We start from the raw sequence: 27,813 nt of genomic DNA on the forward strand, positions 1-27,813 counted from the left end.
ATTTCTGCTCAGGAAAAGAGAAGAAAGTGCTACACTGAGTGTAACTCAGTACTGCTGAGTATTTCAAATTATTAAAATAATCTTGAGGATGATATAAATTTGTAGTTGAGATTTTGTGAAGGTAGTGCAAACAGTGTTGCACACTGGTGGTTTATGAATTTCATGGAACTTTTACAAATGTCCAAGGATATATCCATACTGTTAGCAGTCAGTCCTCACTTCTAAATAGATATAATACAAGATTTTTTTCAAGTAGTAACTCATTACAGTTTAGGGTTCTTGAAGAAATTGGCTGTTACAAATTTTAATCGTCATTCACCTTGAGGAACTGGCTATAAAATATTATCATCTTACAGTAAAGTTAGCAATATAGTAAATAGTCATATTGGTAAACCATAAACTTTCTTTTCATATTTATATGTGTCAATAATTGTTTCCTTTATGTATGGATGGATAAAATGTTGACAACTTTGCTAATTGCTCTTTTTTTTCTGCCCGAAATATATTTTCATTGACTAATGCTTTGTTAAATGAACTCATTTTCCATGGTAATAGGCATTATAACAGCATAGTAAAATAGTTAATTTTCAGCTCCTCACTGATACTGAGTCTTAGCTTTTATTTAGTCAAAATATCTGAATACATACTGTGAGTTAAATGCTTTTGTCCTCTTCTGAAAAGAATAGCTGCTCGTTAGAGATTGAGACGCCTTTTGCATACAGAGACTTTCCTAGTTGAGTACTTTAGTATCAACTAATTGGGGGCCTAACTCAACGCATTGGTAAACGTATTAATATCTTTGATTCAACTAGAGCACACATTACCTGATTTAGGTGATGCCACTGAACAGTTAGGTATTTCCAACGATGTTTTCTGGGTGTTTGTGTTTGACTTAGAAGGCTGTTTCAGCTGGGCGTGGTGTAACCTGGATGAAGGTGCAGGATGATGTCTGCTTCAAGAGCCCCGACACTTTAGCCTGCCTGTCGGTATGAACATGCCTGCGTTCCCCTGCCTACTCTGCACCATCTCCCCTCTCTTCCAGTCAGCTCCTCTCAAAGAAGCTCAAGCTGATGTGGCTTGTGCCTGCCTAGTTCCTGCTCTGGGTGGCAGGAGAAGTCCTCCGGGCTGGTGGCTGCCCCCTCTGTCTTGAGGTGACCCTCGTGCCTGGTCCTGGAGCTAAACGAGGCCATTCGTGGGTTTGGAAACCGTGAGTAGTGCACCGTGGGATTTCAAATATGTGGATTAGTATTTTCATTCAGTACGTTGTACCCCGGCACAAAGGAGGCTATCGCTTGTCTGGTCTTCCCTTCTGCCCTGCAGCCTGTGTGAGGCCACCATCGGTTACGCAGGTCTCCAGCTGGGGGTCGTAAACCCTCCTCGGAGGCACGCGTCGCTCTCCTCTGCGGAGTCTGCCTGAGCTCTCTGGGCACCGTGCTGGACCAGGCTGTGCCGCTGCATGCTGAACTGGGCTTACGAGGCTGGAAAACGGAGAAGAGACAAGAAGTTGCAAGTTGTGACTGTAACCTGCTTTAAATATTGGTTGGTATTTGGTTAGAAGGGTGGTCAAGTCCCTGTGAGGAGCAGGAAGATGCACAGGTAATGTGCGATGCGCTTAAAGATGCAGCTCTTGGTTGAGAGGAAGCCTTTGCTTCCAGGCCTTATTTCAAATCCTGCTGGGTCAGTTGACATCATGGATATTTTCCTGAGGAGGCTCCTTAGAAACCTGTCCGAATTAACAGATTGGGTGTCTTGGCGCAATTCCCTGTTATAGTGCAAACGCTGCTCTCGCAGCGGGCTCCTCTTCTGACATTTGGAACGCAGAGGGAAAAGGTTGAATCTTGGAAATAGTTGCCCGTGCCAGGTTGGGGTGAGCGGTGGGCTGGGAAACTCTGTGTGTGATTAACTGGAGACTGATGGCTAAATCTATCTATTTTTATTGGCAGTAAACCGAAATTTAAAGTAAAGCCACTGTAATTTACTGCTGAGTGAGTGGAGTTACCACTGAAGGCACTGGAGCTGTGCGTGTGCCTCAGGACAGAGCGTAGCTTGTGAAGGCAGCGTTCGGCTCTTCTGCTCTCTGGCTTTCCACACTTACAGGGCTCTCGTGCTTTTTACCCATTCAGACCCCAGGTGTTGTTGGTGGATCTGAAAGGAGGAAACCTGAGGATGGAGCTGCTGCCTTCAAGAGTGGATGAGGCTGGTGGTGTGGCAACGCTGAGGTGCTCTCTGCAATTGCACAGATTTTTGTCTCGACGGGGCTGTAGTTCAGCTGTCTCCTCAGAGTTTGCCAGTCCTTACCAAGCGTACCTGCAAAGCGCTTGGCTGGCTGGCTGCATAGTTACCACACGAGAGGGGATTTGAATAGGTCTTCCTGTCCAAAAATTGCATTGTGTTCAACTTAAAAGGCCTCTCTCGAAGTTTAAACTAAGTTATTGGCTGATGTGGCACTCGGTGCAATACTCAGAGCAGCTCAGAGCCAGCCTGCAAGAACTGCGCTGTGATTCACGTGTATTCAATTGCTGCTTGAAGGCAGGTGCCTCTGCACCACAAAAAGTGGCATCACTTTGTGCCGCAGGATTTTGCTTCGGTGACTTAAAATTATGTTGCTGGAGTTTTAAATAAATAAATACTACCGTTTCAGAACAAAATTTCAGCATTACATTATAGCTTCTGTAGGAACATATCTCTGAAATAATTTTACTTATTTACATTACAAAGTGATTTTAGCACGTGCTGAAATTCACCTTTCCGTGATTCACGTTGCTAGAATGCACATGTGGAAGAGGTACAAGAAATTTCTTTTGCTTAAACATCAGCCCTGGAGACTCAACATTTTCTTTCCATATTCAAAAAGAAATTTAATTTTAGCTTTTTGTGATACTCATTTAATAATTAACTGCTCTGTGCACTGCATCTTACTATTCTACGGGCCCGAAGATTTTTCTGTTGGAAACAAAAGGAAAATCGATTTCAACAAATTCAGTTGTTGCCTTCTTATTAGGTTCCGGTACTCAATGTAAATTAATGTTTTGAATTTATGTCATCGATCAATAGGTGCAACTATTGATTTGGGATGTATGAGGTAAAAAGTGAATAAATAAGTTTTTGTCTTTGTTTTTGTAACTTGAAAACATGTCAAAGTTTATTGAGCTGCAAGTTACTTTGTAGTGAACCTGAGGCGGAATCAAAAGCACAAGAATAATGTTAGCCTATTTATTTCTTGGGTGCTGATAGATTTTTCTTAAAATGCTGACTGACAGGTAATTTTAAAAGTTTATTTAGAAAGCTGGGGTGTACGGGTTTGCTGTCTGATCACAGGTCCTGATGCCCATTCGATCTTCTGTGGGACTAGTTGACAAGTGGGAAGTTATCTTGCATACAATCCTTTTAATTGTGGTTTTGTGCCTTGTGTGTAAATTTGCTCAATTACAGGGGCTGGTAGAGCCATGACCACGCTGTGCTGATTCGGTAGTTCAGGGCTGATTCAGGCTCTCGCTCACCTTATGGACAATGATATCTCGACTTGATATTGGCTGAAGGACATGACTATTTCCACAATCCCTTAAAATGCCATAGCTGTGAGACTGGGAAAGTCAAGTAGCGGTGGAGACTGTTTAAGGTAAGCTATTGACCTCACTCTGAAGTGCAGATACCTTTCTTCTGATGGTGTTGGAGAGCAGCCAGCTGCCCATCAGAAGTATGAGGGTATCCTTACCATCACCTGGAGCCCCTACCAGGTGGAGGGAATGACCCTCATATGCCAACAGGTGAGCATTGCTATTTCTTTCCATGGATCCTTACAAAGAGTGGCTTGATGTTTTGGCCGATTTCTTACCCAACTCAACTGAAATGCATAATTATTTTTTCTGATATTAAAAGCACCAAGTCCTGTCCACTGTGGCAGAGCTTGTTCTCTTTTGATAGTGTTTCATTTAAATAATAGAGCTGATTTGAATTGGAAAGACAGGTATAATGGTTTTATGAGGAGACTGAATCTCTGGCAGGAGGTAGAACACAGACATCAATTTGATTGCTCTAAGGTGGTTTATGGCATTCGGTGCATTGATAATTATTTTCCTACTGCAGAGCTACCTCCATCCCTAATGGTCTTTATGTATTGACCATTGCCACGGTGTTTAAAACTAACAATGTTGATTCTAATTCTCTGATAATACGTGTACTAAAGGTGTCTACTAAGGACTCTCTAGAGCCAGACGTTACCTAAAGCAGGGTGTTGCTGACCATTTTCATACTGATCCCCATAGTTCTGCATCAGATGCTTTGCCGCATGTTGCCCACCATTTCATTTTTACTGTTTGCAGAGCCCCATGAGCATTTGTGTGCTTCGTGTGCAAAGTAAGGAGTGTTTGAGGCTTACCTTAATCTTAGGCGCAGAGGTGGAAAACAGGGATTATGGGCAATAATTCACTGTAAACAGGAGCACAATGCTACTGAGTTACAGTAGGTGGAAAAAAATGAATTGGTAAATAGCATCTTCTGCATGGCTGTTTTCTGAGATACAAAACTCTTTGGAAAATTATGTACGGTGGTATTCAAGTGGCTTAAAGTCCACCTGATCTACTTAATATTTACCTTTAGCTTGCTCTGTGTATCTGCCTTTTGAATATTGTACGTAGACTGACCGCATCACTCTTCAGAAATCAGCATCTTCTCTGCACAAAGGGCTCAATTCACTGTTGAATGTAGCCAGTCTTAACATAGTCAGAAAGTCATCATCAGCAGAGGAAAGTAAAAGTAATACAGAGCTAATGACACCTATTAACACACCACATAGAAATTAGTCCTATCTTTTTCCTGGATTGCAGTTAAACCATTGCACTCTGAAGTTATTCCAAGACTTTTGAGTGGGTGTGGTATTCCTTGCTCAAAAGTAGATGTTCGTGGTCTGGACTAGACGAAGCAATGTGAGACATCTGTCATTCAGAGCCTGCCTGTGTGTACCAAGGTGCAGGAGAGCTGAGGAGGGAGGCTGCTTTGTAATTAGTACAGCAGGATGAGTTTGTTTTGAAGTACAGCTTTGCTAGGACTGCGTTAGTGGATTATGTACCTGTTTTTTCTGTGTTGTTTTTGGATGAAGAAAGGCGCCTACAACCTGAGATCAGCACATTGCCAGCTTGTCTACATACATAATTTATTTTTGATTTAAAGAGCTTTGAGACCTTCATTTGAGGGTTGCTATAGAAATTATTGTTCTCATTGGGAATTAGCTATAGTAATAAAAGTTGAGAAAATGCAGTGTTTCTACTGCTTTCATGGACTTGGGCTGCTGCTTTTAAAAATATAGGGAAAAAAAAAAAACCAACAAACCAAGGAGAAGACATAGTACACTTGATCAAATGGAGGCAGAGCCCAGCTGGCAGGAAACCTATTAAAATAAAAGACAAAATAAGACAGTCAGTTTTGTCAGATGGGGACCACATTCCTGTTGGAGATCAGAGGATTCACATCAATCACAGCAGCTATAACTGCAGGTTGTATGTAGTAGGGCCTGTGCAAAGACTGTTGTTTGTGTCTCTATCTTACATAGACAGAAATAGATACAGGTATCTTGTCAAAGAGTCAGTGGTATCAGAAGAAAAAGTGTATGTGAATTGATCTATAAAAGCTTGGTAGATGTTCTACCTGTTGAAGCAACGTTGAGCAGGTATCTCTAAGGTTTGCTATATTTTCCAAATGGAAAAATGAAAACAACATCCTCTTCCAGTTTACTAGTCACCCAACAGTTGTCAAAAGAAAAAGACCACTCTTAACTTTTCTTGTATGTTATTGGTTTTTTCTGCAGTTTGACTGCAGTGAAACTATGACATTTGTCTGTTCACTCAGAGCCATTTGATGTTCTTTCCAAAGGGACTGTTGGCCTTCTCTAGGAGGCTTTCGGTACTACTTGACCTCCTTCGTCTCCTTCACTGTACTGTTTTGTGGCTGGGGCTGTCTTTTGTTCCTTCTGTGCAGTGTCTACTGCCCTTGGCCAGGATCTGGACTGGTTCCTTGACCCTATTTCAGAAAGCCCCAAGAGCTAAACAATTCTTCTGTATGGCAAGCACTGCTCTTTTAGCAGACATGTTCTGTCCGTCATCTGTATTTGTTGAACACAGAATTTTGTACTCTGGGTACCACTCTACCTCAACATTTTTTTTGCTGTCAAAAGCAGAAATGCTGATTAAAATTAAGCAGAGTTTGTCAAGGGGCTTCATAGGTGTTCCCAGGATGCCTTTCTTTTGCATATTCATATAACTCACACTATGCAAAGAAGCTAATGTTTATGCCTCTGTAGCTCTTTGATACGTGTGTTTTGCAGAATCTCCTCTGCCGACCCACAGAAACTGAATTATTGTAGCCCACAGCACAAAGCTGTGGCTTTCTAATTTCAAACAATAGCTGCCATGGGGCAGTGTCGTGCTTTAACCCCAGCCAGCAATGAAGTACCACGCAGCTGCTCACTCCCCTGCTCCGCCCCCCAGTGGGATGGGGGAGAGAATTGGGAAAAAAAAGGTAAAACCTGTGGGTTGAGATAAAGACAGTTTAATAGAACAGAAAGGAAGAAAATAATAATGATTATAATAATAATAATAATAAAATGACAGTAATAAAAGAATTGGAATATACAAACCAAGTGATGCGCAATGCAATTGTTCACCACTTGCTGACCAATGCCCAGTTAGTTCCCAAGCAGTGATCTGCTACCCCCCTCCCCTGGCCAAGTCCCCCAGTTTATATACTGGGCATGACGTCATGTGGTATGGAATACCTCCTTGGCCAGTTTGGGTCGGCTGTCCTGGCTGTGTCCCCTCCCAACTTCTTGTGCCCCTCCAGCCTTCTTGCTGGCTGGGCATGAGAAGCTGAAAAATCCTTGACTTAGTCCAAACAGTACTTAGCAACAACTGAAAACATCAGTGTGTTATCAACATTCTTCTCATACTGAACCCAAAACATAACACTATACCAGCTACTAGAAAGAAAATTAACTCTATCCCAGCCGAAACCAGGACAGGCAGTCAGATTTCTGGTTGAATTGTCTGTGCTGTGCAAAAAAGCAGGTGCTGCTTCTGCTCCTCAATAGTAATGGCTGGCAATCATTTCTTGTTGATTTTATCATAATGAAATAAAAACCAATGTTTTGGAATTAAAGTGATTCTTAAAACCCCAGAACCCCTGGGAAGTCCTTGGCCACTGTGGCAAGTCTTTATTATCCTACTGCTGCCAGTGGTGGTTTCATGCAGTCTCCTGCCACTGGAGCTACTCCTAACTGACTTGAGAGTATTGAGCAGAACTCGACAGTGAACCCAAGATTTAATTTTACTTTTAAATATGACACAGCCCAGCCTAATTTGCCTATGCTCACTGCTGATGGACTTGTACCTAATTTCCCTGAAAGCGTGGATACAGACAGATACCAGGAGTGGATTGGACTTTGTTCTTTCCAATAGTTCCTTTGATCAAATTCAGCAGAATTTCTCTGGTGGTGGCTGTAGAGAATTGAGCTTGTTGTGTCTAGCTACTATCTCAATGCTGATGTAGAACTGATAGTTCCTTTTCCAAGTGTGAGGTCTCACATACACCTGAGTTGGGTGAAAACACACAGAAACAACAGAGAACATCTGTGTTCACATGCAATAGACTTGTGCGGTCATGGCAACGGCAAGAAACTTGGTGAGACTGGAATCAGTGTAATTGCAACTTGTTGGGAGTGCTTGCAAGGTCCCCGGTTGTGCTTGCAGGATTTGTATGGTCTTTGTGCCCAGGCAAGGCTGGAGAGCAGCAGCACAGTCCTCTGAACAGCAGCGGAGGACTGCGAACTGGGACGCTGCCATGCGTTTCTAGCTCTCCTCTGTGACCGCAACAAGCTCCTTCCTTTGCAGACTCTCTGCTCTTTCTCTCCTCTGCTAAGGTCTGTTTATGCTGTGTATTTCCTTTAGGGTTAGGATGGATCCTTATCTCTGTGTTACAGTAGCACTAAGCGAAGTGGGCTATGATCTTGTCCAGGGTCTCTAGGTGCTGCTGTAATATTAATAAGAACCGTGTAATAAGATTCAGTGTTTACAGTTCTTTCCAATTCATGTCTGTTCTGAGTAGTTCACAGTATCAGGGCCTTAGCTACATATAAAAATAAGTAATTGATTTGCTTCCTATTGAATAAATGACATGCCAGTGGAATGATTAATGAATAAGAAATCACGAGCGTCACTGGCACACAAATGGGAATCATCGTTCCCTTAAATTTCTTTTCTAGTTGGGTTTAACTTTCCATTGGGGATTACAGTTTCACTAATTTAACAAAACCGCCCCATAAATAACTCATCATTTTTTATAAATGTCAGTTAAAGAAATCTGTATTGAAGTACTGAGAAATGACACTTGTAGAAGAAACACTGCTGCAAATAATGGGAAAATTGCAGATGTATTTTATACCTCTTCTGAAAATCAAAAGGTCTCATAAATACAGTCTGTAAAAATGTCTGTGGAAGAGTTAACATAACTGTACAAGCAATAAGCCTGACCTTTCAGTGTAATTTGTTTTAGATTTGCTCAATCCTTTTTTATTAAAACTAGCACATCTGAAGCAGAATTAAATCCTATTATACCGGCTCTGTGATTGTATCAATTTTTCTCTGCCATGGCACACTTTATTAAAAATTACTTTGTTTCATATTGGCTAATGCAATCAGGGGAGTAAATGAGGTTTTGTGGTCTTTGGTAAAGAGAGAAGCATGTGGTTTCTATCCTTGATAGCAGTGTGAATTACCATGAGGCACAGCTGAGTTTCAGCCCTACAAAAATCAGTTCAGGTATTTCCTCTGGGGTGGTAAGGCACAGATCGCCATCCTGTCCCAGTGTCTGCACTGGTCCATGGACTGGGTTACACAGGGGCAGCTGCATTACATGCTTGTGCCTTCTTGTTAGCAAAAATATTCCTGTGAACTAGATACCAAATCCTTAGAGAAGCTATTTATATCAGATGGGGAGCCTTGAAATGAAAAATTTACTTCTCAGTTCCATGTGGCAGATTCACCATACATCTCAACCTCACAAAACCAAAGATGTGCTTAAGTCAGGCTAAAATTGCCCAGAGAGTGTTACATCGCGGTTACTCAGCTTGAGGTCATTCTCATAGGCTGAAACTTAAGCCTATTACTCAACTTCAAATCCAAGTAAACTAACTTTTCACTGGTTAGGCAGGAGTTAAAAGCAGTGCATGTGTCTATAAAGTCTTAGATTCTGTAGTGTCCCTATTATGAATCTGGGATTGATGAGAAGAGCTGGTTTTGGTCTGGCAACACTGGTACTTGCACCAGCATCAGTGCCCCAGGACCACTGTGGCAGTGCCAGCTGTGCACTGATACAGAAGAGGCTGCATAGGGATGAAGATTAGCCCACTCCGAACATCCCCAGCACAGGTATTTTCCTGATCTACTAGGCTTGATTTGATGTGCTATCAAGACTTCTGGACTCTCTTTGCTATTAATTCTGTGATAGTAAAAGGATTACTCTAAAGAAAGAAATTGTTAGGCAATGTAGCTTTTCTGTGACTGGAAAATACATGCAGTTAATGAAGAGGGAAAGACCCGAGTGTATCTGCCCTTAAAGGGAGTCGCTTAAAGCTGAACGTAGGTCTGAAGCACTTGGCATAATGCGGGGCATGGACGTGACCTCGTTGAAGATTCCTATCTCTGTTTTTTATGGGGCTTTGTGTGGCTGCTATGGCTGTTTGGAGGTCCATCAGTTCCCAGAAATGCGGAGCTGGCAGTCAGGTGTCGTTAGTGCTGTGGATATGTATGGGAAGGATCAGCTGCACCGTTCACATTCTTAGCAGGTTTGCAGTTCTCTTTTGCACCTATCCTGAGCACAATACCTCTGAGATATGAGCTATGTTCTTGCACCTTTTGACAGCCAAGGAAATCGAGGTTTTATGGGTTTATAGCCATTCAAATGTCAAGTGGGACAAGGAATGCAGAGTTTTGGAGTGCTGTGTTGAGCCTCCTGGCAGCCCAGAAGCTCTCCAAAAGCTCTTGCTCTCTTTCTAGCTCTTTGCTCAGGATCATCTGGTGATATTTCTATATATGTTGGGCTTTCTTCCTCTTTTCCCACTATCTTGCTGGCTTGTCTTTGTTTCTGCCTCCCACATAGTTCTGTGTTCCAATGCAAAATCACCAGTTACCACCAGTGGAGCCTTCTGTTCAGTATTTCTACTCCCTGAACTGACTTGGATACACCTTTGTTCTGAACAAGGATATGTGCTCATAGGTACCCCCTGCCTGTGTTTCATCCGTCTCTTTTACTGGAGCCTGGTTTTCATGCTGACTGTTGGTGTTTGCTCTAGAAGCCAGTAGTTACTGAAGTGCTAGTGTATTTGCTGCCCTTGTGTGGATTTTACCTGGTTGTTTTTCCCTCTCAATTTCTTGCAGTGCAGAGTTAGGTTGGATTGTGAGAAGGGGATTTAGGTGGAACCAAGTATTTTTTCAGGTTTAAAGCCTGTCCAGTGCTTTTTAACTGACCAAGATCTACAGCGCTTTGGAGTATTTATGGCTTCTACTTAATGGGCTGTTTACAATTTCAGTACCAGCCCCAGTAGCCTTGCTGAGCATATTTCCATGCTTATGACACATTTACAGTGAATAATAAGAACGGATACATTTTGTGTGTACAGGTTAATGCCCCCAAATCAGGTGCTATAAATTGTTATGGATGAGTAGCTGGGGCAAAAACCTTTTCCCCATCTGCTGTTTGTTTTATATAGCGTTATGGCAAGATCTGGCAAACATGTGAGTTCATTTTTTGCTTCCTCTGCTCGTTGCAGGCAAAGAGCAATGTTGCCTTTCTCTTCCCCTCTCCCATGTGTGCATAGACTGGGGGAAGAGGTATGGCTGGAGCTATCCTGAAAGGATGCATTTTGTAGGAGAGCATTTTGTGGAGCAGCTCTTGGTTCTTTGAGGATGACATTGGTATCTGCAGCTTAGGTTTAGGAGGCCCCAAAGCTGGGAGCATGCAGCAGCCTCTCCGGACTCCCTCTCCAGAGTCTTCCCTTCCCTGCAGAGCACCACATTCAGCACGGCTGTTCTCGGTATCTGGCTGCAGTACTTTTGTTAGTGCTGTGATTTTGCTAAGATCCTCAGAGCAGCCTTCGTGAGAGCAGTAGTCTTCTTCCTAAGACAAAGTGTCTCAAGTCCTGGCCTTAAAAACAGTTTTCCAACTTGGAAAATCTCAAGTAGCCTTCTGCCTTTAAAATACAGTAAGTGTGTTATCTCACAGGAGTACGAGTAACTTAATATGCATATCAGGTACAGAATGAGGCCTCTGGGCAGTGTTACTGGTGGTGTGGGACTACATAAAGGAAAAATGGCTTATCGCTTATTTCCATCTGCCCACAGCTGACCTTTCCAGGTGCAATGTGTTTCGTCTGGTGCATCTGGAAATGCTCCAAAACTGCAGTCTCTTAGGCTTCGGGACTGTACATATTTCTTTGGACATAGCCAAATATCTGCAAATAGGAAAAAAGGAGAAACTTTTAGAGGGAAATGGCCTATTCACCACTGAATCGGATCTTAGTTTTTAACGTGCTGTTGGGTTATAAATGCTGCCTTGAACATTGACTTAGAACAAATTTAGTTCTGGTGACAAGCAATGAGCTGATAAGCCCTGATGCCATGAAATCCTCTGTTTTGTTTCTAACCAACTGTATTACAGCCAGCTCAAGAGCTGACTTTCCTTTATGGAAAGGAAACTCTCAGGAAGCCTTAGGGTTTGTGGCTCACTATACTTGCCCAGTCCTTGGCCCCACCACAAAGACACTCAGTGGTGTTACTTGGCGTGAAGGCACAACCACAAAACTCATTTCACATGGACCATTGAACAACCATTAGACATTAAAAAATTTTCAGTCCCTACCCCCAGATGGAATTTGAACCAGTGACCTGGAGGTGAAATGCGCTGCTGCAATCCTCTGGAGCCTGCAGAGTGTTTGTGTTCCTCCTGCAGAGCACTTTTTCTGTATCAAAAAGCAAATTAATCTATCACTGAGACTAATCCTGTTTGTCTCAGAAGTAAACACAATTTTCAAATGTAGTGTGACTATTTGAGACTATTTTTACATTCTGAGTTTCAAATGTCAGAAAAAAATTTTTTGCATCTATTTGGTTATGCTTTTCTCTATGAAAAGTCAAGCGAGTACATTTGACCTAGATGAATTTTATATGAGTAAAAAGGTGGACAACAGTAATTCCCTCTGACAATGTAGGAACCTTTAGCTTCCAACAGGCAACTTTTTTTTTTTTTTCTAATTTAGAGGTGGAGCAGACAGAAAACAGTTATGCCCATAAATGCCACACACCTCTCTACATTTTTGAAGTTTCTGGTAGTTATGCCAGCAGGCGGACCCAACAGTCATCCCAATCACTGTGGGCTTTGCTTCTTCTTCAGAATCTAGCATCCCCTTTCAGGTCAGGCCAGGGAAGACTGGAGAGGTGGAACAAGAAGAGGCAGCGGCAAAACTGCAAAAGTCTTTTTATTATGCCAAAAAGCCTGACAATTTCCAGCTTTTTTTGAACTGCTGGCACTCCAGTAAGGTAAATGTAGACACATCAGTTTATTACATCAGTAGATTTGGTCTTCTACTGGTAAGACTCCACAAGTGATCTGGTTGGACTCCTTGTCTGGTACAGGGTCTGTGGCTGAGGAACCTGATCTTGTGAACACTGCCCAGTTTCAATGCACTTTTCTGAGTGGAATATTAGACAGCGGCTCACAGCTAAGGGAGCCCATCTTCTGATGTCTCTGGGCAATATAGGATAGAGAAGCTGTTTGTATTCCTGTAGTTTATATCAAATGCCAGTGATGACATGTGCATAAAAGTCATTAGTTAAATACTCAGGTGTCGACGCTCTGGCAGAAGATAGCCAAGGGAATTATCTGTATGCAAAAGGACAATTTAAGTTGAGAGCATCTACAGGGATAATCAATGCCAAATCTACCATTACCATTGATTTAGGCATAATTAGTTTGGATGAAGACAAAAGACTGTCATCAAAAATAATAAATTGAAGCGTAGCAGCTAATTTAACAGGCAGAAGCCTCCATCAAAGAAGTTCGAGGAAGGTGTTTTGATCCTTCTGCACTGATTATGTGACTTGATGGGTTGGCTCTGGCTGGTTTGCACCGCGGTTGGGCACAGAGACTGTGCTACAAGAAGTCTGTCCTGACTCTTCCAGGACAGCATTAACCAGCTTGTGTGTTGTGTTATATTTGGAGAGCTCTGCACTGAAACAACCTTTCTGACCTGTCACTATGTTAGGGATTTAATGTGTTTCCTTTACAACTCATTTTAAAATCGGCTTTGGTTTTTGGATCTGCTGCTAGTTTTTAAAGTCTCATATAGCCGCGCCCTGTTCTGAGCTTTTCTAACTGGATCAGACTGGTACGTGGTTTGGAACCCTTTCCCCTTACCCCATGGACCAGGCTTTCTTTGAACTCTGTTCCCCACTTGCCTTGCAGCTTGTTTGTAATTTGTAAAGTGGAGCCCCATGTAGTCATGTAGTCCCCTAATTCCCTGGAGAATGTGTGAGACAGGTCCAGGTTCACAGATGACAGCCACAGTGAAATCCCAGACTTTATTCTTTCTCGTGCTATAGCAGCTTATGTATTTATAACAGATCTCCAGTTCATAACTTCCGCATTAGCCACAGTGCTGGTTATCCCACTAACGTTTTGTTAAATATCTGGTTTGGTACCCCACTGTCGCTGGCTCTGTAGGGTGCCAAGCAACCTTACAGCTGGCAAATCAGTGCCTGCTCTCTTATTTTTGGGGTGGGGGTAAAATCACCATAGATAAAGTGTAGGAGGGTTGACTGTGGACTGATGCCCTTTGTTTATCAGGAGCTCCGATGCGGTGAGGAAGGCGCAGCCTTCGCACGTACCACCTCCCTGATGAGATGGCTGTGGTGAACTGATGCCGCTTGCGCAGTGGCATGTCACTCTCATCCGCCTCCTGACGGACACTGCTGCAAACTGAGCAGTCCGGGGAAGCAACGTAAAGGAGTCACGCCTGTGTAAAATTTGTGTGCATGTTGTGTGTTTGCAGGGGAGGAAGGAACTAATAATATGCTGGAAAACTGAGGGGGACAAAAAGGAATTTGAGAATCGGAGGGAAGCAGCAGTTGAAAACGAATCTGTTCCAAGGTGAGTGTGATCTTGCACTCTAACCATTTTCACTCTGCTTGGGGCTGTGGTTTTACCTGAATTTACCAGCATTTTCCATATTTTTCCACAATGAGTTGCTGACCCTGCACTTGATAGCAAACATAGTAAGCAAATGGCCCACTGCCTTCTGCTGAGCTGTATCAGCTTTCCCTGGTTGAAGGCCAGCCCCTGTGCTCTGGTGTTGGTCGGTTCAGGGGACTTGGGAGGTTCAGGAGCCCCACTCTAGGGGCAGATCCAGCATTTGAGCAACAACAGAGAAATGGGATGCACTGTGTGGGTGATCCACATTTTCACCATCAGCCTATAAACGTGTCAGATGAGTAACAGTGTACTGAAAAAGTGTCCTTGAATACACCGGCAGGATGACTTTCTGCTGGAGTCCTCCGGGAACAGCACAGTGGGCTGCCAAAACTGACACAGGCACTGTGGAAAATGGTAAACGGGGATGGAAAGTGGCCAGATGCATGAGAGCACTATCCGGCTGGACAGCCTCAGCTCTCCAGAGAATCCCGCTCTGTGCATGAATGGAAGCAAGTAGTTTCCACCCTTTCTAGTGAGGTTATTTCTTCACATAATAGAAGGTCACCAGTTCATTTCTGGCTGATCAGCAGAACTGCTTCCAGGCTGCATAAATTTAATGTGGCCTTTTATTCTTCTGTGTGGCTACTTCTTCCAAGGGGCACCTCTTTATTGCTGGAGAATACCATGGAGACAACAGTCCTCCAAGCAAAGGGGAGGAGGAATACATGCATAGATAACCTGCCTGGGATTTAGATAGCAAGGGACCAGAGAAGGTTGTTTAGAGTCTGGCCTAGTAAATTAATTTAATCTCTATAAACTCTTGATCAGGAGCTGGTTCCTCAGAAACCAAGTGTCAGTGTAATTCACTGGTACCACGATGGATTTATGCTGATAGAAGAGCTGGCTCATACATATTTCCTTTTTAATTTCCATTTTGCTGTTTTTCCATTTCTGGGAAACGAATTAAGCAGAACTAAGGCCACTTAGGGAAAGTGTCTGTAAGAGGCTGGAGGAAAATGTAGCCGGACAAATCTGCTAGTTCACATTCATAGCTGTACTGAATTTGAATTGAGTCTTTCAAATGTCTTTATTTAAACAAGCTGTGGGGGTAGGCTGGAGGAGCGGGGCAGAGGGAAACTGGCTTTGTCTGTGCATGTGGCCACAACCAGGCACTGGATGGTAGTGCTGGATTTCCTGAGAAATCTTCTGTCCTCGGAGTGAAAAGGGAATAAGGGGTTAATGCTGTCCTCACACATGAGTCAAGGTTTTCTAAATCAGTATTAAAAGAAGACCAGTCTGGCTGTGAGGGAAAGAGACAACACATGAGTGTGAATTTGCATCGCCAGGTCTGGAAGGCATTTTGATTTCTGTCGAGACTGAAGCGCTCTGAGGAAGGCTGTGCACAGTGCTGCTGCTCTGCCTTTTCCTTATGTATTGCAGCTGGGCCCATGTTCCAATAAAGCTATTACTTCTGAAGGGAACAAAGAGTTAAAGATTGAAAAAGCAAAGATTCTAGGAAAGGCAAACAATGTGATTTATAATAAGAAAGTATAAATTAAGTAAGGAGAAGAAAATAGCATGTTGAAAACAGATTAGTAAGGAGCGTGCCCGTGGATGCCTGGATAGCTTTACCAACTAGTCAATTAGAGCCAATTATCATCCTTAAACTCCTAGCACCATGTTTAGTATGCTTGGAGTGTGTCCAATTTAGCTTGCACTGTTTCATAGGTTTACAATTTTCTCTCTGTGTCTGAAATGATCTAGCTGGAGACACCAGGAAAGTGCCAAGCATTAAGTATATAACAATTGTAATTCTTTTGACTGAAACCTGATTTGATTCAGTTGAAAATGACTTTAGTGTATTGGATTTACGGTTCATTTAACAAGTGCTGTAGATGTCAATACATTAGTGTAAACCTGATGCAGGTAGTAATTTGGTTTCTAATGAGGTTCCCCAGCAGTATCCAACTATGAAAAATGGGACATTCTTCAGTGAAGCACAAAGTGCACCTGGCTGATCGCAGATGTTGTCTGAGGCCCTGCCGCTTAACTTCCTGGGAACGGGGTGACGTTATGCCTTGCAATGGGCTTTAAAAATGCCTCGAACTGATAAAAAGTTAGAAGTACAGATTGGGAAGAATAAAAGATTGCTCTTTAGAAGTTTTGTTTTAATTATAGATTTAAATTACAACTTTATCTCTTATAGTCTTAATTGTGCAGTTGTTGCAGATGCAAGATTTCAGACAGATTTAATGGAACTGCAGCAGCTGAGATCAAGAGAAACCTTTTATTCTTATGGGGCTGCGTGATCAGACCTTCTCCTTACCTCCCCACTGTCTTCAGAGTGTTTCACTGAATGATCTTTCTGGTGAAGGATCAGTTTTATTGTATACTCATGGGCTGTGATGGAAACAGGAGTAGTGCAGAGCGGCCAGGACAGAGAAGGCAGTGATGTCCCACTGTCCCTGGACCCACCTCTTCCCTCTCTGGACGTGAGACAAGTTCCAGAAAAGCAGCTGTGGAAGACACAAGCGAGGGGGGATGCGAGACTGGGTGGAGGACAATATGGTCTAGAGGACAAAGTACTCGTATGGGCATTTGCTTCGCCAGAGGAGTAAGATGCGGTTTTGGAGAGGCGCTTGCCCATGACGTGTTTGTTTTCTTAGGCTTTAGCTCTGGCCCTGGGGTGCCTGCGGCTGTGGGCTCCCTCCTCAGGCACCAGTGCTTGGCCTTGCTGCCGTGCCCAGGGAGTTTCCAGAGATGCGGGGCTCCACGCCAGCACCCTTCCAAGTCTTTGTCCCCTTTCAAGGCCATGTGTGCGGCCGACAGCGTGTCAGGTCCCACAATAGCTCTTGGTGGCCCTTTCCCTGTGGGAAAGGCCCTTCCAGGCTGCCGGGCAGCCCAGAGGGCCACTGCTCTTCAGCGCAGCTTATGTGCTCACAAAGTATTTTTAAATTTTTCTGTGCTGCAGCCCAGGAGGTAGGTTTTGTTTCAGCGTTAAGCTGATTTCCACAGGTTGAGACGTTACTGATCAATATGAGGGTATATGAGAGCCTGACCCCAGCAGACTGCGTTGGTATGATTAAGGGTACAGAAGATATGTTCAATCCTACATAAAGCAGCCTTTTGCTGTCTCTTGATTCACTTCATGTCTCAGCTGGAAATACAACTCTGTTCTCTCCTCTATACTTCTTAATTTCCTTCCTTTGCTGTTATTTAGCAGCTAAGTGCTACGTGCTGCAGTAGATAATGGAAGAAGCTGTTCAGAATGAAATGGCGTGGCATTTTATGCCCTTTTGTAAACTATATAAAATAAAGATGAACTTCTCTGCTTGTTCCAGACAAGGCACACCTTGCTGTGGGGTGTTGGCTCTCATATTTTCCACTGGAACATGGCTGACTCCAGACAGCAGTGATCAGGAGTGCTTTTCCCAGCCCGTGTGTAGAGGTCAGCAGCTGTGGGGCTGCTTGCCCACAGTCACCCTTAAAAGTGTCTTTTTGGGGTTTATCCTCTCCAGAGGAAGGACAAACATAATAAACTGAATTCACTTACTGCACAGAGGTGACTCTGAGGTAATGTGAGTGCTCAGTGCTGCAGTCTCTGTAAAGACGCTGCAGTCTGCAAATGGTGCTGTAGATGGGAGCCCTTAAGAAAATTATTCCAAAGTAGCTTTTAAACCAAATGATCAAATTTTGGGTAGACTTTTTTCTTCAGAATTTAAGTGACTAAAATTTCAGTAAGCTTAGTTTTCCCTTGGAAATTAATAAACCTCAATTTAATTAAGGGCACTTTAATTCCGAGGGAGAATGTCCACACAAGGACTTAATGCAGTTTAACCAAGCCTTTGAATTTGCGGTTTTAGACCTGATTAGCTTCCTTAAGTGTGCCCAGGTCTAGGCAAGTCCCTAGTTTTGTGTTCCTCTGTTTCAGAGAGAATTTATCTTCTCCACCATGGCACTGACTTGGAGGGTGGCAGACAATAGCTGCGCCATACTTCTCTGCAGTAGACTGTCACTTGAGCTCCACTTTTAGGTTTGCTAGGGAGAGTAAGATGTTGGACAACATGTTTTAAGCAATTGTTCAGTCTTAAATATAGAATACACAAAAGCACAGAACTGCTTTGACAGGGTATTAAGTTTAACATATCAGAACTACTTAACACACTTAGCTACTATGAAATAGTGTACATATTTATAGATCTCCCAAGTCAGCTGAAGCCAACAGTCTGTTTTCACTCTGGCATCTCAGTTGAACAGTTGCGCTATCTAGATCTACTTCCAAACAGATCAGTTAAAAGCTCCTGCAAAAGTCACTGGGAGATCATCATTATTATAGGGAGGGGGATGCACCATATAATAATTCCTATGCAAATTTCTGTCCCTGTGCCTAATGCCATTAACAGCTACTAGTGACATTTAATGCCACAATGTGATTCGTTTCAGTTAAGAAGTTCTGTCTATGTCCGCATTCATTTGGGATTTATTGTTCTAGCTGGTGGAAACGACTGTAAACTGCTAGAAGGGATTTCTCACTCTGTTGTCTTTGTCCTGAGCCAGGAGAAGGTACGGGCCAGGTTCTGACTTGCAGTGTGCTGGTGTGAATGCAGGTCATCTATTGGTCATGGTACCGCAGAAGACTAAAATGTAGCTGTTGGTGGGCAGGACTTTGCTAGTGAATTTTACAAATTCTTCTGTGTTCACTTTGGAATAACTTCTGTTCCTAACAAATGTTTTATTGCCTTTCCTTCAAAAGGTGGCTTAGACTTCTGGGGTTTTTTTAATTTTTTTTTTTTATTTACAATCTTTTGAAATGACAGACAAATTTTAACGACTGTACTTGATTGCTTTTCCTATGGCACCCTGATGCAATTGCAGAGAGGACTTGTGCAGTTCTCTGCACTCTCTTTTCTCCAGGAAGAAATTCTTCTCAGAATTTACAGGCAGGTTGTGTATGTTAGTTTTATTATCTCATTTTGTATATTCATGTTTAATGAATCCAGATGTAGTTAATAGTATGGGCTTACCTAACTGCTAAACTAAAATAGGAAAACCTTACCAAAGGTTTTACTAAAATTGGAAAACCTTGCTAAAATAGGAAAACCTTACCAAAGGTCCTACTAAAATAGGAAAACCTTGGAGGTTCAAAAGATAGAGTTCACATCTTAGCACCTTTCTCAGTTCACCACTCCTGCCTGGGATGGAAGGAACCACAACCCTGCGGCAGACTACTGGCCTGCCTGAGTAATGGTTTCCTTCAGGATTTGCAGCAAACAGCAGCTTTCTGCCATCACTGTGTGGCATTGGTATGGCCACCAGGTAACAGTACCACCTGCACAGTGTTTTGTAGCAGCCAGGACCTCTGCCTTTGGTGATTTTGTGTCCTCATGCCTTTTTTCTAGGTCTGAGCTTGCAGTACTGTGAAGTTAGGACAGAGCAGAAGTACCAGTGCGGTCATCTCCTAATGGTCCAAAATCAAGAGAGAGGTCAAACCAGTCACAGACTTACAATGCATAAAGTCAGGTGAAGTTATTTTTCTTGTCTTCACCTTTCTGCTTTTGTAATTCCTGTTTTCTAAGCTTTTAGGAAGCTACAAATGAGGTGAATTTTTTTGGTCAGTCTGCTTTAATGACAGTGTGGGTCTGACACAACCTCAGGTTTCCGAGCACTGGAAATTTGGAATAAAGAGCCTTGTTGTTCATATCTGAGAGCTGGCAATACTGCTTCTTCCCTCCTGCTCCCTTTTATCATGCCGCTTGACAGAAATATTTTGTTTGTTATTTAAAAAAATGTATTTGTTAAAAGTTAATATTTTTTTCTTGTAAAGGCTCATCCATCCTGGTATTACATTAGCAATTCTACTTTGTTCTTCTGTGAAGCAAGTTTCAGTTTACAGGTACATCTGCTTTCCATTCCACGGCTTAAAGAAAGTCATCAGGAAAATCTTAAAACCTACTTAATGAAGCCTTTTAAATGCTCATCCTGCACTTTTGAGTGAAGTGCAATTTATATTTCATAAAAGTAGAAGCTGAGCTGCAAGCTGTAAGTAATTATCGTATAATTAAATGTCTACTATGAAAGAAATGAAAACTCGGGCTTCTTGGGAGGCTTCTGCGACTCGTTTATGCAATCACAAATTAAATTACATTTCTTTACCTTATGAATGTTCTGGAGGTACATTAACCCAGTTTGGAGATGCACCTCTGAGACTGCTAAGCTGCTTTGAAAGGGGAAGGAAGTTCATCAAACCAGTAAATTCCATGGGCCAAGAAGAAGAACACGTAAATATCTGTGATGGGTTCTGCAAATGTGACTATGCTTTTCTTGTCTGGAAACATTTGCAGCTAATAATGAAGAAATCAACCCCTATGTGAGCAGTAGCTTAAGCGAACTGCTGTGCTATTAGGTTACTGACTGATGCTTGGGTTCCAGTGCACATGGTCTTTCTCTTCAGGAGAGAAAAGTATTGGCAGTTTGTTGAGAGTGGGAGGGGGGATGTTGGATATCAGGAAATCTGGACAGAGATCCAGATTTCCAGCTCTTCATGTATTTAGACTTCCTACATGTTTAGTTAGAAATCCTCTTCCACTGCCCAAGGAGGACAGTGAATTAATAGGCGGTGCATCTGCTGGGGCTTGCAGGGAGGAACCTCAGCTCTGGCTGTGAACACTTCCTTTCAAGTCACAGGGGACTAACTCTACTTCTGTTAATAATTATTCAAATGATGGCATTGGATGAAGAAAATTTCATGGCAGGAAAGGAGATGAAGTAGTAGCATATCAACATGTGCGCTTTGTATTCTTGCTGCTCATGTTGTTGGCATTTTAGGACTGGAGGGATATACCTGGTTCAGTTTTACCTGAATGTGGGAAAAGCTGAATTAAAGACAGGAAGCCCTGTCTTGGAGCTGTTCTAATTTAAGGAGCTGCTGCAATAACAGTCTGTTATGGCTTTATGCAAATGATGAATGAAATATTTTCATGTGCTGATGGAATTAAAGCACAGTTTCTGTATGACTTAGCTTAAAGAACAGGAAAAGTGAATGTTTCGTCATATTTTTGCAGTGTATTGAGCTTGCATGAAACTCTTTACTACAAAAAGGACAGTTTTAGTCGTGGCTCTCTGAGAAGCTCCGGTACTGTGCTGCTGAAGGGGCTTCTCTTAAGTCAAGTCTTACTAGACCACAAGAGCATCATTTTTGTCTCCTCAGATGAAGATAAAACTCCTGGTGCCCCCAGTGTACAGTACAGTGATAGTTAAAAGTCTCAATTCACAACTGTATACAGTGGGGTGATGACAATGTAATGGTATCCTTTATGGCATGTCAAGGGGACATATAATTGGTGTTGGCTTTTCTTTTCCCTCTCACTTTTTTCCTAAGGTTAACTACTTAACCTTGACTTCAGGCTGTATTTTTTTCCTCATTACATTTCTCCATTATACATTATTTGGTTTGGTTACAGTCACTAGACTTTAACTGCTCTGACATATTAATTTTTAAGGGCATAAATGACTTCATTAAAATAATGTCCTTCAGATAAGTGTACTTGGCACTGTGATTGGAAGTGGACAAAAAGAAATATGAAGCATCAGCTCCTCTACATTAGTAATATATTATGGGAACCGAAAACAGTACAACATGGATTTAAAAAGCTTCCCAGTTAACTTTTAGAAGTTCAGTCTGTAGCCTACATCCTTGAATCGGTTATGTTCAATCATTTGTACAACTGTCAGGATTTTCTTTTGTAATGTGCTTTTAGTCAAAGCTTTGTTTTATGTTTGGAGTCTTCCTTCATTTGTATGCTACACTGGTTTCTTAGTATCCCTGCTTATTCTGCGTTATTTCTTTGCAATAAATACCGGCTTGTTATGAATCTGAAACAAAGAGGAGCACTGGCTGTTGGATCCTGATATGAAATGTTTATTGGAAGTATATTATAGTTAGAGTAGGTGATTGGGAACCGCAGCTGCTCTCCTGTTCCCACTTCTAGACTCCTTTCTTCTCTGTCTCTAGCACAGAGCAAGCCGTGTTAAATATATTCTGCTAAAAGGTGGATGTAGTCTCTGCTGGTGTATCATGCTAAGAGTGGTGGGGACGGCAGGTAGCTACTCCAAATCAAGCATTCTTCTTTCTGTAAGGTCCTGCTATACCCCTTGCCAAGAAGTGTATTGTAAATACCAATGCATCTTACGGCAAACCTTTCAAGTAAGATAATGGGCTGATAAGTGCAGTAGTTACAGTGGCTTGAAACTTCCGTCCAGATCTCTTAAGTTTTCCTTTCTGGTTTCCTTTCTGCCAGACCCTTCTCTTCCCCCGTGCTGTCTGTGAGTGCTCCCAGAGCCCCGATGTCACCTCGTCTGCAGCTGGAGGGGGATGGTGTAAGGCTGCCTTGCGGACTCCCGGCTCAGCCGAGACTCCTGTGGCATCTCGTCAGCTTGTTTCGAGGTGACCTGAATTGAACAAGGTATTTCAGATATGTACTAGTGCAACTGAAAGCTTTTAGCTGAGTGATGATTTCTGCTTACCCTTCTCCAGGGCTGTCCTTAGCTCTTGGAAGGGCTTTTAGCTTTCTTCATTAATCAGCAAGTTCGTAGAAGTAAAATGCTTTGAGATTGTAACTGGTCCAATGGGCCTATGGACGTGTGCGTGCTGGAGGGCACATCCTAAAATCCAGTGTTACCACGCAGTATTTTTGCCTCGTGCGGCAGCTGAGGAGGGCCGGAGATGAAATTACAGCCTATTTGCCTTGTCTCCCCTGGAGCCTTACAGCGTGTTCAATGAACGTAGCTGGCTGCTTTGGGGTGATGAGGCCGTGGCCACTTCCTTCATTTCTTCAAGAGTAGCACTGCAAAATGAGGTATATAAATGCTGGGCTGCTGCAGATTAAAAACATCTCCTAAAAAATAAAGTTAAAATTGAAGCTGACCCAAGTTAAAAAGCAATTTTCTGAGAATGTAAAGGCATAAAGGAAAGTGCCTGAACGTGATTTTAAGTGGGCCTGTGAATGTGGAAGATAGGTGGCAGGAATAAAAGGATGCACGCGTCAGTGGGGTGCTGCAGATGGAGAGAGCCCTAGAGTCACATGCTAGGAGCAAATTTCAATTAAATAAGCATACTTCATGTAACTATTGAATTCTGTCGGGATAAATGGATTTTAGAAGAATATATGTATTTTTTGAAACCATGAAGTCACCTGATAAGGTAGTAATAAATCTGTTAGAATTTCTACTTTGACCAAAGCTGAGCTGTAATATGGGATTCATTTCAATACCTAAAGCCATTTTGGGGTGGGAAGAGACTTTACCAGCTTTGGAATTAGATTTCTCTGCAACAGGTATTATGTTCTTGACCCCATATCATTGCCTTTGAGGAGCAACACTATTTAAAATCCACTGTAATGCAATAAGCCTGAGCTCCAGCTAAGTGTGTGCTGTGCTGCTATAATACAGCACTGATGGTGGCTGTTGTTAAGGCATTGAACATATGTGAGGTAAACATAGGGCTTTCTTCAGGAATAATTAATAATTTAATCTCTGTGAAGTAAAGGTTGCACTTCATTTATCCCAACTATTCTTTGATTTTTCTCTTCAGCCCATTTTGGCTGGGATCTCTCCCTTTCTGCCCTGCTCGCCCACACAGGTCGCCTTTATAATAAGCTCTTTCAGCAAAGACCAGCTTTATTTCTTTCAGATTGCACTAAGCCTTTATTTCTTGTAAAAAATAATTGCGACTTACTGTAAAAGACATTCCCTGATTGAACAGGCTACCTTTAAGAAAATGGCATGATGAAGAGCTGCAGTCCCTGCTGTGGCTGGTACGAAGTGGTACCCGCTTTGCTATAATCATCACTCCCAGGCCAGGCTGTGGAGACTTGGGCTAACGTGTCAGTACGTCTGCGAATGCGTGTGAAGCTGCAGAGAGTCACAGGGAATTAATTTGCTGTTTGCTTCTGCTCCTTGCTTTCAAGTCTTCCACAAAGCCTTGGACCTGGCTGACACTAGAAGGTACTTGCCTGTATCCCTGTGTGTGCTGACCTGTTGCAGTACACCAACCTAATGTCTTTATGCTGAGCAAAGTCGGGCTTGTCCAGATCTGCCCCGAACCAAGATAAACCAAATCAGCAAAGCACTTGGGGATTTCTTAACTGGGTCTAAAATGGGGCTTTCACTGCTATAATCAGTATTTTCCATAAAAAGCAGTATTCACAAAGTGATGTTTTCTGTGAATTTGTATTTTATGCTTGAATTTCCCCTGTGTATGTGTAATTTTGAAGACTTTTTCCTGCTAACGTCTCCCTTGTATGAATTTTCTGGTGCCTGAGAGACAAAGTCCATGGTACCCCCTTTCCCTTGATGAAGCTATCAGGGTCTGTCTCTTCACAGCCACTTGGGTTCAAACCCTTTGTGTTATTTGAGTGAAACTGGACAATGGGGGTCAGAATTGTTAGTGGAGGATGAACAGGAAGACGTACAGAATGATTAAATGGGACTAATTGTTCAGAATATTCACGTGATTATAAAGTAATCATAAGGAAATCTCATTCCAAAGTACTGGAGGAGTGTATCTAGAAAGAAAATGGCTTCCTCCCTTCTGCACACGTTCTTTAATAGGAGCAATCATAGATAGTGGATCACTGGTTTTAGGTAGTCCTTTCTCTGGATTTCCACTGCATCTTGTTTTGTCAGTGGAGGATGGGGTTTATGAAAATCTCCTTATTACAAGTACAACCCTGCTTTCTTACCCCTTCAAGATCTTACAGCAGGAGAGACAAGCTGCCTGATGGGCGATGACTCCAAAATTGCACCCACGGCCTTTGGGTCTCTGCTGTTCCGTGTGCGAAACCGGGATGAAGTTTGAAGATTTTACAGCTGACAAAGATTTGTAAAATTCAGGGGCCAAAAGTAGAGAATAACACAGAGTGTACTGCCTGGCAGTCAACTGCTACCCCTTCTGATGTGAGCAGTTGGTCAAATACGGAGTCGTGTGGGTTGTTTCCATTAGTAGGATTTGATGAAAGGACTCATTTATTTTTTATGCACTTTTTTATTTAAAAAGAACGCATAAAGTTCCATTTTATTAAGCATGGCAGGAGCTGAACAGTGGGAGACAGACATTTTCTCTCTCTCCTTTGCATTTTTTAAGTCCTTTTTAGCAAATCCGAAAAAGCCTCTAAGTAGCTGTTGGTGTTCATCCAGGATGCATTCAGGTTTCCTTGTGCTTTCTCCCTACTACCCTGGTCTCTGCTGCCTCTGTTTATTGGGCACAAAAGTCATTATAAAGCAGTAGCTAACAAAAATCTCTCGAACTACATGGGCTTTGTGTGTGACTTTTTTGGTTTCTCTCTGGAGCGTTACCGTTGTTTCCGATGCCTAAATCTGTACATAATTTCCAAAGAATGACCCGGTACCCTGGAGTTAAACATTCCTCGTCACAGAATAAACTCTCTAATATATGCCTCAAACATGGTTTAGTATATTTATTTCCAAACTAATATAATGCTAAAGGTTATTTAACTTTTTTAGCATTTTCTGTAATGTTTACTTGTTAGTAACCAAGAAATCTATTTTCAATGCTGAGTATTGCTGACATTTAAAAGGGTCTGAGTGATGTTTTGCTGATGGCTTGTTGCGTGTCCTTTAGCTGAGCTTGCTGCAGCAGCATGGGGAAAAAGAGGTCTCCTGGAAGATTTGTGATTCCCCTGGAGTTTCTCTTCAGAGCCAGTCATTTTTATACCTGGGGAAAGTTCTGGCTGGATGTATCTCATATGGACAAGAGGTTGTGATGACTCTCTGACTGAATAACAGGGCTGAGCTGTGCCAGTGCCGGCTCAGCAGAGTCCTCGGCACAGTGACGGTGACCCCCCTCAACCTTTCCCCAGACTGGGGTGAGGCTGTTGGTGCATCCACGGGGAAGCACTTTCTCCGTAGACGATACACGGTTTAGGAGCTGCACGGGTGCCTCGTTTCAGCTGTGGTGACTCAGAAGTTGCCAGAGAGCCGTAAGGCTGGGCGATGAGCTGTTTTTTCCAAAATTATCGGGTGATTGCAGCCTGGGGCTTTGAGCTGGGCACTGTGAAGGGGGAGTAGCTGCTGTGGGCATGGGTCGGGGTTTGGGGTGACAGACTTGGTGCTCAGGTGTCCCAGTGACCTCTGGTGAGTCAGGTCCCTTGTTGGTGCCTGAGTGAACTGAGGTTTTACTCCACTGGATAAACTGAAGGTAAATGCAGTAACACCAGCAGAGTATTGCAGGGTACCAGCAAGGGAAGGTATGAGCGCTGTAAGCTGTAACACCGTGGATTACAGGGGTTGTAGACTTCAGAACTGATATTTCTAAAAGTGGTGCTAGAACATTCCCCCTTCCCAGGCCCTTTATCCTAAGTGTGCTTTTAGTCAGTCTCAGCACAGGAGTGAGCAGTTTTCCAGTAATTCTCTAGTTCGGGCCCAAGACATCAAAAGGTGCAGAAAACAGAAAGGATGGGAGCCAGAAGTGGCCTGGGAAGTAAACAGGAGATGCCACATAGACCAGCAGGAGGGGAAGGACAAGAAGAGTGGTAATTTGCCCCAGCGTAGCCTAAGGGGTAACTGTGACAGTTAGACAGATGAAATGCAAGGAGAGGTTGGGTTCTTGTAATTTTTACTGATTTGTTAATTCATCCACAGGGATGACTATCAATCAGCACGGGCCGCTGGCTGTGCTGCTGCCCAGCTCCGCAGGCATGTCAGCCCCACGGACCGCACTGCCGCCTCCAGCAGCATCTACCGGGAGAGCGAGCAGAGGTCGGTGCTGGATGCCCCTCGTCCTGCCTGGGACACAGCCGGAGACCGTGCTGGATGCTTCGACCTGGATTTTGTGCACCTAGACGTTTGACGTACACCCAGCCCTGTGAGTGCGGCCTGCGCCAAGTGGATATCACTGGGCTTGAATTTTGAGGCAACCTGTGATGGTAATTCAGCATAACACTGGGGAGTCAAGGTAGGGAGATATGTCCCTAGTTTATTTTTATCCTGTAACATGCAAAAAATTTAACAGTTCTAGCGGATTCTGATTTCGGAGCGACTGACAAGTATTTTCTGCCCCAAATTTAATTTGAGCTAACAATTCTTTAAGCACCCCCAAATTTAATTTGAGCTAACAATTCTTTAAGCACTCCAAACGAAATTGGCCGTGGCACTGTCAGGTTGGCTTTAAGTATTGCCTTTCCCACTCCTGGTAGCTGGAACAGTTGTGCTTTTGTTTTACAATTAATATTTTGATGAAAACTTGTAAGGTACTGTAGGCATAAATATTTAATATCTTCCCTCCATGTTTCTTTATTGCTGAGCTTAGTGATAAGTTAGTAATTCAGACTTAAATGCAGATAAAACAGTAATGTGAACAGTTTAAATCTGCATTTTTCCAAAGCTCCTGTGGTCAAGATGACTGCGTTCTAGCAAGAGTATTGCTATTTAAAATTGTTTACCTCTACACTTCAGCTGAATGCTGCTGTATATGATAAATGAGGTAAATAAAGGTGCCTTTCGGGTCCCAATAACTGCACAAGAAACCTAATCATTCTCACTAACATAAAATAATTTAACAAATGG

The 27,813-nt window shown here is 42.8% G+C and overlaps 1 long non-coding RNA gene across 3 annotated transcripts; it reads left to right on the forward strand.

Moving 5' to 3' along the window:
• The first annotated feature begins 101 nt into the window (after positions 1-101).
• Positions 102-27,340, forward strand: LOC128154041 (uncharacterized). 3 transcript variants are annotated; one of them, XR_008239218.1, is made up of 7 exons: positions 102-986; positions 3,433-3,619; positions 14,093-14,190; positions 19,632-20,538; positions 22,530-22,694; positions 23,993-24,234; positions 26,890-27,340. It is a non-coding gene; the product is annotated as an uncharacterized LOC128154041 (long non-coding RNA). The 3 variants fall into 3 exon arrangements; XR_008239219.1 differs by lacking the exon at positions 102-986 and adding an exon at positions 1,452-2,219; XR_008239217.1 differs by lacking the exon at positions 102-986 and having other exon boundaries at positions 1,452-3,619.
• Positions 27,341-27,813: the final 473 nt, after the last annotated feature.

Source organism: Harpia harpyja, chromosome 18 (genome assembly GCF_026419915.1).
Source record: "Harpia harpyja isolate bHarHar1 chromosome 18, bHarHar1 primary haplotype, whole genome shotgun sequence".
Classification (NCBI taxonomy): Eukaryota; Metazoa; Chordata; class Aves; order Accipitriformes; family Accipitridae; genus Harpia; species Harpia harpyja.